This window comes from Notamacropus eugenii, chromosome 2 (genome assembly GCF_028372415.1).
Source record: "Notamacropus eugenii isolate mMacEug1 chromosome 2, mMacEug1.pri_v2, whole genome shotgun sequence".
In the NCBI taxonomy this organism is placed as follows: domain Eukaryota; kingdom Metazoa; phylum Chordata; class Mammalia; order Diprotodontia; family Macropodidae; genus Notamacropus; species Notamacropus eugenii.
In genome coordinates, this window is record NC_092873.1 from 122,188,560 (window position 1) to 122,200,977 (window position 12,418).

Sequence of the window (12,418 nt, forward strand, 5' to 3'; positions counted from 1 at the left end):
TTTAAGTGGTATTATTATCTCCATTCCACAGATGAGTAAACTGAGCTCATGCAGGGACATGTGTATGATTTGAACCCAAGTCTGCCTCAACCTAGGTCTAATACTCTATCCACTAAAGTACATAATTGCCTCTATTTAAGATAAAGATACATGTGTTTTATTTCTCAAACTTTATATGGTTAAGAGCAATAGCTATTTGTTGGTTCCTGATGTTTTACCTTCTGCAGTCCAGATTGAGATCTTGTCTCTTTTTCTCTCTTGCCAGAAGGTTCAATGGGCCCATTATATAGACTTGTGAGAGGCAAGTAAGTGGCCAATTCCTTCCAATAATAACTCAGCTTAAGAAACAGTGCCTAGAAATATTATGACCATAGATATCATCTAGTCCAGTCTCATTTTAGATATGGATCATGAGCATGGAAAGGTCATGTGACTTAATTAATGTCACCCAGTAGTCATTGAAAGGCCCAGGAATGGAACCCAGGTGTCTCTGACTCTACATCAAGTAGGCTTTCCACCATTCTACTCAGGGTCCCATAGCACCAGTTCCTAAAGCAATCCCTGAGCACCAGTTGTATAAGCAGGTACAGAGATGGGGTGAGTGATGTGGCTAGTGATCTACTCCCTTCCCTTTCCTTATTCTCCCTTTTCCATTTCCTTCTACTCCTCCCCCACCTCTCACCCTTTCAATTCAGCAACCATTTCTTAGCTCTGTGCTTGCAGGTAGGGAAATAGAGAATAAAAATGATATATCCTTAAGGTGATAAAAATTCAATCATAGGGTGACATGTATATACAACTCATTAGAATAGGATAAGAAGAGTGAAAAGACATGGCTAGCAGAAACACACATACAAGATAAGGAAGAGGTTTTCTTTTTAAAAAAACAAAACAAAAAACTTTGGGATTAGAAGAGATAAAAGATTAAAGATGCTCCATGAAAAATCTGACACATGTCCAAGAACTTGAAAAAAGGGAGGGATTTAAACTAGTGAAAAACTGATTCCATAAACTTATATTAGGCAGCTACACAACTAAACCCTGAAGTCATTTTTTATCCAACCTCCCCAATAGCATACTATTTATTTCCATTTTCTCTAGCGCTTCAAGCCTGATTTTGGTGTCACTGCTCTTATCTGAAAAGAGAGAGCTTCTGTCAGGAAATAGGGGGAAAAACTATTAATAACCCTGATATACATGTCAGTGAGCTGTCTTCTTTAGCTAAGGAGAGTTCTTTAGCAGACAAATGTAAAGTATGAAAAGTGAAAAGTGAAAAAAAAATGCCTTAGAGTTTTGCTTTCCTCTCATTTTAGTGACATGCAAATCCATTCAGTGCCTCTGCTAGGGCTTGGCTAGTGGTCTTCTAAAACCATTGGTTTCATTTTCAGTATGGAGGCAGGGGGTTGAAAGGAAAACAAAGAGAAGAGAAACTCAGTGTTCAATATTAAATTCACAAGAGACTGGAGATTAGAGAGAGAGAGAAGGAAGACTTAATTCACTGGGAAACCTAAATTAATGAAATCTGAATTATGGGGTAGAGAACCTGATTGAATCTCTTAGAATTAATATGCCAAATGTTTTTGAATGAGATTCTAGAGTAAATTTCTTTGAAATACTTGTCTATTTTTACATCAATTTAAGAGCACCTAATACATACTAAGCAAGAAATTTGCATTGTAATGGTCATATTCACTCAATTATTTTTGAATATTGAACTTCTGATTTTGTGATCCTTGACTTAACATTTTGTCTGTGTAACATAATCTAGTTGACCAGTTTTTTTAACGATCAAACTGCAAACTTTTTTAACCATAGTCATTCTTATTTAAATACTCTAGTTAACAGAAAATCAAAATTAGTCTCCATGATCAAGTAAAACATGACCTGTTTGTTTAAACACAAGAGCCATTATATTGTATAAAACTTCATGCATGAGATGAATGGGTTAGCATGAGTTTTTACATAAGGAAGCTACATTAAAAGATAGAAAAACATAAGTTAAAATATAGAACTTTAAAGGTTCCAAGTAAAATTATTTACTGGAGGGTAATTGTTCTATTGTATATTTCATATTAATGATGTAATTTTACAAGGCTTTTAGAAGTCTTTATATTCATACACACACGGTCACATGGCACACAACATATATTTCAAAAGGAAGAGGAGCTGCACATGGTGGGAGGCAGAATAAAAAAGAGTAGAAATTACCTTGGACCCCACTTCAGCATTAAATTTCCATTGAAATCTTCCTCATGCCACTTCCTTGCTATATGATTTTGGGCAAGTTTCTTAATCTTGTTGAGTTCTAGCTTTCTCTTCTGTGAATCTTTTTCATAAAATTTGAGGAACAAATGAGATCAGGGATAGGAAAATATTTTTTTGAACTGATTCTGGGGTCAGGAAGATACTTCTTAGGTGTGTAATCCTGTGCAAGTCACTTAACCGTATTTGTCTCAGTTTCCTCACTATGAAATGAGCTGGAGAGGGAAACTGCAGAACACTTCTGTAACTTTGCCAAGAAGACCTTAAATGTGGGCAAGAAAAGTTGGACATTACTGAAAGTGAATGAATCCAAAAAGTATCATACAAATGTAGACAATTCTTTTATTTTAAATATTTATTCATGTTCATTACACTTTTCTTCTCCCATCCCAACACCTCAACAGAACAAATAGAGTTAAGCAAAATAAGTCAACACAGTCATCATGTCTGAAAAAGTATTCCTTATTCTTCACCTATTATCTACAAACACCTATCTGTTGAGAAGAGGGAGGTATACTTCATCATCAGACCTTTGAAGTCATGATTGGGCAGAGCTATGGAGCTTGTAGTGTTTTCTCTTGCATTACTGTGGTCATTGTGTAAATTGCTCTCTTGGTCCTGCTTACTTTAATCTGCACCAGTTCCTACAAGTCTTTCCAATTTCTCAGAATTCTTCCTATTCATCATGTCTTGCATACATTATTACATTTGTAACCTGTGGCTCAGCCTTCCCAAGCATTCTAGGCTCATGTGAACAGAGTCTCTGATCTTGGGGGCTGATTCATGAGGGTCATTTTCTTTCCTTGATACAATGCCTCCACCTGGAGTACTTTAGAAGCATATCTAAATATGGTGCATGTCTTGGTTTCCCCAAATGAGAGCAATAGAGCTCCCAGCTTGAATACATACAGAGTATGGAAGAGCCTTTGTTTCAGCCCCTACAGAAAATGCAAAAGATTTGAAGGACCCAAGTCAACCTTTTCATGCTTCTCTTGATTCTTGTGTTTGAAAGTCAGATTTTCTATTCAGCTCTGGTCTTTTCATTAAGAATGCTTGAAAGTCCTCATTTCTTTGAATGACCATTTTGTCCCCTGAAGTATTATACTCAGTTTTTCTGGGTAGGTGATTCTTGGTTTTAATCCTAGTTCCTTTGACTTTTGGAATGTCATATTCCAAGTCCTTTGGTCCCTAAATGTAGAAGCTGCTAGATCTTCTGTTATCCTGATTGTATTTCCACAATACTGAATTTTTTTTTTCTGACTGCTTGCAATATTTTCTCCTTGACATGAGAACTCTGGAATCTGGCTACAATATTCCCAGGAGCTTTTATTTTTGGATCTCTTTCAGGAGGTGATCAGTGGATTCCTTCAATATTTATTTTAAACATTGGTTCTAGAATATTAGGGCACTTTTTCTTGACAATTTTTTGACAGATGATGTGTAGGCTCCTTTCTTCATTATGACTTTCAGGTAGCCTCATAATTTTTAAATTGTCTCTCCTGGATGTATTTTCCAGGTAAGTTGTTTTTCAAATGAGATATTTTACACTGTCTTCTATTTTTTCATTCTTTTGGTTTTGTTTAGTAATTTCTTGGTTTCCTGTAAAGTCATTAGCTTCCATCTGCTCCATTCTAATTTTTAAAGAACTATTTTCTTCAGTGAACTTTTGAACCTCCTTTTCCATTTGGCTAATTCTGATTTTGAAAGCATTTTTATCCTCATTGGCTTTTTGGACCTCTTTTGCCATTTGGTTTAGTCTATTTTTAAAGGTGTTATTTTCTTCAGCATTTTTTTGGGTTAGCAAACTGTTAACTCACTTTTCATGATTTTCTTGCATTGCTCTCATTTCTCTTCTCAATTGTTCTTCCATCTCTCTTACTTGATTTTCAAAATCTCTTTTGAGCTCTTCCATGGCCTGAGACCATTGCAAAAATATTTTGGAGGTTGGATACACAAGCTTTGACTTTGATATCTTCCTCTAATGGTATGCTTTGTTCTTCCTCATTGAAAGGATGGAAGAAAATACCTGTTCACCAAGAAAGTAACCTTGTATAGTTTCATTTTTTTCCCCTTTTTTTGGACATTTCCCCAGCCAGTTACTTGACCTTTGAGTCTTTTGTCAAGTGGAGCGTATGTCTGTATCCGTAAGTTCTCAGTTCCTCCAAGGTGGCACAATGAAGGGAGAGGAGTTCACTCCTCTCCTGGTCTGCGCTGTGGTCTGGGAGCAACCACAAGCTTTTCTACACAGGATCTGGGAGTAGGGTTCCCTCTCCACAACTGTCTCTAGCTCCACCATGCCAGTGATCCTCCTCACCCCAGGGCTGCCACTCAGGGCTGAGATTCAGATAGTGGCTCATTTCCCCCAGGGTCTTTAGGCTGAGGGCTCCAAAAATGGACTCTGTGCACCTTGGAGCTAGGGCTAGGGCAGGGCCCTGATCCCTTCTCACCCAGGTAAAAGAGCTTTCTCACTGACCATTGAAGCCATCTCTGGCATATGTGGATTGAGGAATCGCAGAACTTTAGCTTCTACCTGGGATTCTACACTCTGAAACCTGCTCCAGTCCTGTCCCTGCCATGCCACATGACCAGGCTAGACTATGCTCCACGCCTGGTGTGATAGCCCTTTCCTGTTGGCCTTCCAGGCTTCCTTGGGCTGGAAATCTCTTTCACTCTGCCGTTTTGTGGCTTCTGCTGCTCTAGAATTTGTTTAGAGTCATTTTTACAGGTATTTTATGGGCTTTGAGAGGAGAGCTACAGCAGATCTGTCCTTCTGCTTTGTCATTGTGGCTCTATCCCTGTGTTGACAATTCTTAATGCAATTGAACAATCAAGCTGTTATAAAAAAAGTCAGGTAATAGATACCTCCTTCTCCTAACTTTTCTGTTATGGGAACAAGATCTTTTTCAAACACTACTATGTCTAGTCCAAATCAGATGCTTTTTTGACATGGTAATAGTTTCTAGTTTTAGGCACTGATTGACTCAATGAGTTTCTTTCATACACACACAAGCACCCATAGACAAACACACGCACACACACATACACACACACACTCACGCATGTTGGCACCCAACCACACAGGTACACATGTGCGTGTGCACTCGCACACCTGCATACCCCCACACACACTCTTGTTATACATATGGAAGGATATAGAAGATGTCAGTGTATTTTTAATGAAACTGATACCAATGTAAAAGAAATGGGGCAGCTAGGCAACAGAGTGGATAGAGTGCCAAGCCTGAAGTCAGGAAGACTCTTCTTTCTGAGTTCAAATCTGCTCTCAGATCATTAGTAGTTGTTTGGCTCTGGATAAGTCACTTAAGCCTGTTTGCCTCAGTTGCATCATCTGTAAAATGAGCTGAAAAAGGAAATGGCAAATGACTCCAGTATCTTTGCCAAGAAAACCTTACATGGGATCACAAAGAGTTGGATGTGACTAAAACAGCAACAGGAGAAGGTTGATGTTGTGCACCCTATTAGGCCTTTGTAAATAAAGAAGAGATTAATACTCTTTTTCTAGGCTAAATTAAAATTATCATTGGGTATTTTAGTTTTCCACTGTAAGTGGAGAAGAGCAAGCCAAGTCTCCCTTTGTATTGGGCTTTGAACCAGGACAGTAGAGAATGCAAATCAACTGTTAATTCACTGGCATGTTCCAGAGGCAGCAGTTTCCCCTACAAAAGTGAATTTTCATTTGACACTAGCAATTAGGAGATTTCCTAAGACGCAAGATCAATAATTCTGTAAAAAGCATAATGATTTTTGGTAAGCTGACTACCTCATTCACTTTCTAGAAATTACTGTGAAGATTGGAAAGGAATGAATAATTTTGAATTCCACAGCTGAATTAACCAACTTGAAGAAATGGACTAGGTCATATTAACCAGGTGCAACAGCCTTGAAAGTGGGACTGGTGAATCTTGATCCTGGCTCCCTTAACTTTATCTTTGAAGGAATTGTTTACTATCTCAGACCTTTAATATCCAGAATTGGTAGATCTCTTTGTCTAGCAGTTTAGAGTTCTATATTCCAATCTCACAAGCCTATCTTAAAAAAAAATAAAAAACAAAGCAAAGCAAAACTGTGCGACACAGTACAGAGTCAGAGATTTGCAAGCAAAGGACCTCGTTTCAAGTTGCAATCCTGATTCTTACTACCTGTCTGACATGAGCAAGTAACTTCATTTCATCTGTAAAATGACCTGATAATCTCCAAGTATCTGTCCTGCTCTCAAACTGTGATCCTATGACCCAGAATGCAAAATATAAAGTACAGAACAGTATCCTTTCCTTAAAAGGGTTTGACGTGTTTATCTGTTCTGTTATCTGTTCTAATTCTATTATCCAAATCTTACATATAATATAACTTTAAAATACCCCTTAATATAGAAGCATATTGGGGCAGAGATACTTTATGCAGCGCCAGCTCACTGCAGGCAATCAATCAGTACAATATAATGTTGCTGTCATGTGACCCGGGGATGGTGGCATGTGGTTTGGAGTTGGAGGCAGGAATAACTAGGTTAGAATCCTGCCCATGACTCTTACTAGCTTCAGATTTCAGCATGTTAAAACTTCTCTAATGCTGTTTTTTCATCCACAAGTTAGGTATAATAATAGCACCTACCACACAGGGATGTTATAAAGATCAAATGAGATATTGTATACAAAACATTATATAAGTTCCAGATCCTTTTTCATATTTTTTTAAAATCATGATCCCTGAAACATCAATACTTATAATCAATATCAGATCAGTCAACTAACATTTATTAAATGGTTGCTCTGTACCAAGCATTATCCTACATCCTGGGGATTCAAGGAAAGGAATTTAAATGCACACACACACACACACACACACACACACACACACACCACTGTGTGTGTATTATTGTTTATTTTTTCCGACAGAGACAAAATGGAAACAACTATACACATATAAGGTATATGTAGAATAAATGGGTAATATCCTTAAAAGGAAGAAGCTAACAGTGGGAGTGGGGGATGAGGGACCAGGGGAAGCCTGTTATATAATTTAAACTGAGTCCAGAAGGGATAGCAAAAATCAGAGGTCTAGTCCTTCTCCTCTTTCCCAAACTCTCCATGTGTTAAAGGGGTTTTGTTCTACTAAGCAAAAATTACCATTTAATACTTTAGAGAATAACATTTCAGATATGATTATAAAAAGCAGTGCTGCCCTAGAGTAATTTAATAAAAGTACATTGTATCAATAAGAACATTATACTTTTATTCATTCCTTTAAACATGAAATACATAGAAATAATCATTTTGTTCTGAAATAATGCCAAGACACCACCTTAGATAGACATGACCTTGAAGCGACTCTAGAGTTTTGCATTCAGATCATTTCTATTAACAGGGGTTGTATTGAGGCAATTTAAAGTAATTAAATATTTAAGCAGTGACAGGTTGATGTTGTTTAATGACAGGTGTGTCATTCATATGACAAGTCAACTAATTTGACAGAATATATTTTTCTCCTGTAGAGCCCTCTACCTCATTTTTAATCCTCTAGAGATCAATCCTTTTCCTGTCCCTGGAAGTTCCAAGTTAGATCAGTCTCTTCGATTAGGGAGAATGATATATTTTCATTCAGAACACATGCATTTTCTGCCATTAGCTTGGATCATTTTGGCTGATCATGTTTATTTTGCTAGAGATAAATCAGGAGAATTGCCACACCAGGTCTGCTTCTATAATTCTACAGCTGAGGGTTCTTTCTGAGAGATATACAGAGGACTCCACTGTCTTGATTGTTGTAACTGTTCTCTCTGTACATTTTTGAGCACCTGCATGTCTTTGTGGAGATGAAGAAATCAGAATTTAATGTACCATTGTAGATGCGCCATACCTTTATATAATGGTAAAGTGGGTTTTCCAGTTTAAGTTTTAGTGTCTTCCCGGTGATGTATAACACTTTGCTGCACTTGTATTAGCACACTTGGATGTCTTCTATAAGTGAAACTATTTGCTGTGTTGCAGCTAGTAGCTTAGAGCACTATCCAGACTGGTTGTACTCTTCTTGACTTGATTTCTCCTCTTAATACCTTTCCCCCAAAAAAATTATATTGAATTTATTTTGTATACACTACATACCTAGACAAATTAAACTATGTTCTCAATAGCTGTGGTCCTTAGTTTCTTCTTCACAAAATTATATCAGTTGGACTACTTATACTCTAAGGCCTGCTCCATCTCTAATTATCTATTTTTCTACAATGTAATACTTTTGAAGACTGGTTTAGTTGAAAGTAAAAAGAAATATAATGGGGCAAGGGGAGAGAGCCAAGATGGTGGAATAGAGGCAACCCAGATGAACTGTCTCAACATTACCCTTTATACAACTTTAGAATAATGCCTCAAATTAAATTTTGGAGCCACAGAGCTTTTACAATGTAGGGGAAAATAGGTGTGTGTATGCATGAAATACTTAAACCTCATTCTCATCAGAATTGGTTCAAAGAGGGAAGAATACATAAATAAATACACACATGCACACACATACACTGTTGTGTATAGTAATATAACTTACCCAATAGAGAAAAAGAATGGGAAGAGGATAATAGAAAGAGAGGATGATGATTAAAAAGGAGGACAGATCAAGGGAAGCAGTGATTAGGGACAATGTAGACTTGAGGTATAAGATAAAAAAGAGAGAAGAAGAAACCAATGAAGGAAGATATAATTATTAATGATAACTGAATATGAATGGGATGAACTCACCCATGAAACAGAAATAGATAGCAAAATGGATTAGAAACTAAAATCTAACAATATGTTCTTTTTAAGAGACACACTTAAAACAAAGATATGCAGGAAGTTAAAAGAAAGGACTGAGGACAATCTAATATGCTTCAGTTGAAGTAAAATGGGTGGGGGGGTAGCCATGATCTTAAACTAGAAAAAAGAAAAAATAGACCTAATTTAAAGAGATAATCCAAGAAACCACACTATGTGGAAAATTACCATAGACAAATAATATTCAAAATTTTTATAGCAAGTTTCTCAAAGTCTCATTTCTCAAATATATATTGAATAAAGCCCTGAGTCAAATTTATGAAAATAACCATTGTCCAATTGATAAATCATTAAAGGATATAAACAAAAAATTTTCAGAAGAAATCAGGGCTATTTATGTCATATAAAATGTTCTAAATCGCTGTTGATTACAAAAAATGCAAAGTAATACAGTTCTGAGGTACCCCTTCACATATAACAGAAGTGATAAATTGTAGAAGGGATGAGGGGAAAATAGATACACTAATGAACAATTGATGGAGTTGTGAACTGGTCCAACCACTCTGGAAAATAGTTTTGAACTAGGCCCAAAGGGCTAGAAAACTGTGCATACCGTTGGCCTCAGCAATACTCCTGCTAAGTCTATATTCAAAAAAGATCAAAGGAAAAAAAGGGACTATATGTATGAAAATATTTATAGAAGCTCTTTTTGTGGTGGTAAAGAATTGGAGATTGAGAGGATGTGCATTAAATGGGGAATGGCTGAACAAGTTGTAATATATGATTGTGATGGAATATTATTGTGCTGTAAGGAAGAACAAGTAGGATAATTTCAGAAAAACTTGGAGAGACTAATCTGAACTGATACAAAGTAAGTGAGAAGAATCAGGAGGTTGTTGTATACAGTGATAGAAATATGATGATCTACTGTGAAAGACTTGGCTACTCTGATCAACAGAATGATCCAAGACAATTTCAAAGGACTCATTATGATAAACTGCTGTCCACTTCTAGAGAGACAACTGATGAACTTTGAGTGCAAATTGAAATAAAATGTTTTACTTTATTTTTCTTGCCTTTTTTGAAGTATGGCTCATATGGAAACATATTTTGCATGATTTCAGATGCATAATTGATATCATATTGTTCACCTTCTCAGTGGATGTGGGGGAGGGAGAATATCTAGAACTAAAAACTTAAAAAGAAAGGAATGCAAAAAAATCAATTAAATAAGAAAAATGTGATTGAGAGCTGAATGTTGGACAATATTTTTCTCTCATCTTTGTTCATTTTCTTCTAAACAATCATTCTTCTCTTGATTCTTTCTACCCAAAAGCTCTCACATCCCTCTCCTTTAAAAAGAATTATCACACTGATCAGGACTGTCCTTTCATCATAAGTGTTGCAATAAAGACCTCCTACCTGGTCTTCTGGTCTTTTGTCTCCTGTCTCCTTCATTTCCAATTTATTCCATATATTGCGTCCAGATTTAAGTCCAAAAGCTCACATCTTGTCATAGCACTCTACTGCTTACGAACCTTCTCATCATCTTATTTCCCCTCCTCCAGCACTTAGCATGGAACCTTCCTAAGTCAGTGTTTAATAAATATTTGTTGGCTAAATAGGTTAGTGAATTTATCATTTTAATTCACTAAGGAGTTCCTAGTAGTCTGAGAAACTTAGTTTTTCCCATTATGTTCCTAACTAACTGTCAGAGAATGTTTCAGATACCTTCACTGAGTTTTGTATTTAAAAATATGTCACAGCAAAATTTCACTCATTCATTGAAATTAAGAATTCTAGTTATTTGGGAATTTCAAAGCTTTCTTTTTGAAAGTTACTTCAATTTTATCATTTTCATGTGTTGACAGTTCGGATTGCTTTTCCAAAATCTGGTGGAGGTTATAAAGCTAGAATTTTTATAGAATCCTAGATTGATGAATAAAACACCACATTTTTATTTATGCTCCAAATAAAAAAAAATACTCAATGAATAGGACTGCTAAGTGAAACCATTAATCCTCATTGAGGGCTAAAAGCTCTTGAAAAATAAGATGCACTGTGCAGAGTAACACAATCTCAGTGTTTGTTTAAGTTACATTTAGAGAGATATTGCAAATGCAAACAAGAAATACTTGACTTTTTATGTGATTACTGACTTATGGATCTTCACTTAGCTTCAAAATCCTGACTGTAAAACCGTGGGGGTTTTTTGGGGGGGCAGGGTGGTGAGGGGAATCAAATCATGCACTGATAAAGAAAGGATGATGGGTATTCAGATATTTTAAGGGTGGTTAAATGTGGTTTTGTACTCTGTATACATTCTATGTGCTTAACTTCAAGTATTCTGAAAAACATGTAAACAAGGCGAGGATTAGTTCCAGACATTCATCTCTGGTATTAATATATAAATGGGAAACTCATTCAGAGGTAGGGAATTGATCAATGTTATCTTCTAAGCCTACTACTATGTGTTCTATGTGATCTTAGAGCACACATCTTTATAGTATTAAAGAACTAAGTTTATCTAAAGGGTTATTTTTTATAGCATTTTCTCTCATATATTTCACTCATTCCAGTAGGATATAAACTCTTTGAAGGCAAAGGAATTGCCCTTTTTTTTTTAATCTTTTATTTAACTCTTGTCATTTTTATAGAATAGAGTGCTGGACCTTGAGTCAAGAAGGCCTAGATTTACATTTCATCTCTAACACTTAGTGTGTCACCATGGGCAGGTTGTTTTTAACCTCTTTGAGCCTCAGTTTCCTCAAAGGAAAATAACATCATTAGTGACTACTCAGAGTATAATACTCAGATGAGGTGTCAGCTTTATGAACTTTGCAATGCTGCACAAATAATAATTGGCTTTTTTTTTATTGTTATCAATTGTATTCTCAGCTCAGCAAGGACTCTGGGTCTTGCACATAGGAGCTTAATAAACATTTAATTGTTATTAACAATTATTATTCATAATAATTTATTTTTCCTTATTAATCTAGTTGTAAGTTTAGGATTAAATATTTAACTGCCTTCTAACAGAACTACTCTAGAACCCTAATATCAAAACATTAAAGTTAATCTATAAAAGTGTAGCATTCCCTCTGGGCTTACCCTCCCAATGTCTACTAGCAGGCTGGGTCATCAGAAGATAGTTGGCCATTTATCTCCTTAGTATTCTAGAGGTAGTTCTGCAAAGTAGTGGCTCTCAGTATTACTGCCCAAAAGCTACCATCTGATGTCCACTACCCTCCCTTTCCCCCCAATATTGATCAATCAGCGACATCCATGGACTTTTACAAAGGAATATTTGGGGTAGAGATATTGCAAGAGCTCTGTTTACAAAATAATATCCCCAAACAGGAAGTGCAAATCCATATTTCCTTTGGAAACCCATG

General features: G+C 36.2%; 1 protein-coding gene across 2 annotated transcripts in view; it reads left to right on the forward strand.

The window, feature by feature from the left end:
* The window catches only part of FAM83B (family with sequence similarity 83 member B), a 116,678-nt gene that overhangs the window by 52,303 nt on the left and 51,957 nt on the right, over positions 1–12,418 (forward strand). The window lies entirely within an intron of this gene.